Here is a 927-nt window from a genome sequence, read left to right as displayed (position 1 = left end):
TAATAGATTAATTTATGACAAGAGTGCACCTCAAAACATATACATCATAATAGGAGTTCTGACCTTTGTCACAAAAATTCTTTTTCGTTTCCTTTTTTCATATCACATGTTTTAGTAATCATCATAAATTATATATCCTTCAAACCTTTCAAACCTCAAAATTCATCCTGTGAACACCATTTTGAAATCGGACATTGCATTACCATGCTTTAAATCTTTTAAATCTTTTAAATGCTGGGTTATTTCAACCCAACTTTGGGTCAAATTTGGACTAACCCAACTTTTGGGATAAAATTTTAATGTAAAAATTTAACCCAACAGTTGGGTTAGTCCATATTTGACCCAAAGTTGGGTTGAAATAACCCAGCATTTTTTAGAGTATATCGTTGGAAAGGTCTGACACTCAAGATTATTTTGAGATAGAAGTAATATTGAGAGAGAAATTTAAACATTTGTGACAGAAAAAATGCACCCCAAAAAAATTCAATGGAGTTTGGGTGTCACCCAATGGCTATTTTTGGTATTACGCCTAAACAAAATTGCACACCTCAAAAATCGCGCGAATATGAACGTGGTTTTGCGCAGCTCGTCAGTGAACAACGGCTCTGTGTAGTTAATGCTGCTCAATGTGAAAGCACGCACGTGAACCGGTTTTTCTGACAAGATGCGCGTTAAATATCGCATGCGATTTATCGTGCAGCCCTAATATAAACCTATGTCATAGCAACTATTGTGCATAATAAATTGTGCGTTTGAATTAAATATGTATATGCTTATAGTATAGAAATGTTGCGTTAATTCGAAATTTGTGACATTTGAAACATCAGCCGAAATTCTTACTGGGGAATTCTTATTTGCCCCCCACACACGCCCGGACACTAAAAGTCCGTGTTCACTTTAAGACGCGAAGGGTTAGGTTTCCTGGTG

This window comes from Sinocyclocheilus rhinocerous, unplaced genomic scaffold (assembly GCF_001515625.1).
Source record: "Sinocyclocheilus rhinocerous isolate Xijiao unplaced genomic scaffold, SAMN03320098_v1.1 scaffold885, whole genome shotgun sequence".
Lineage (NCBI taxonomy): Eukaryota > Metazoa > Chordata > Actinopteri > Cypriniformes > Cyprinidae > Sinocyclocheilus > Sinocyclocheilus rhinocerous.
The sequence above is the reverse complement of the archived record's forward strand: the minus strand, read 5'-3'. Positions refer to the sequence as shown.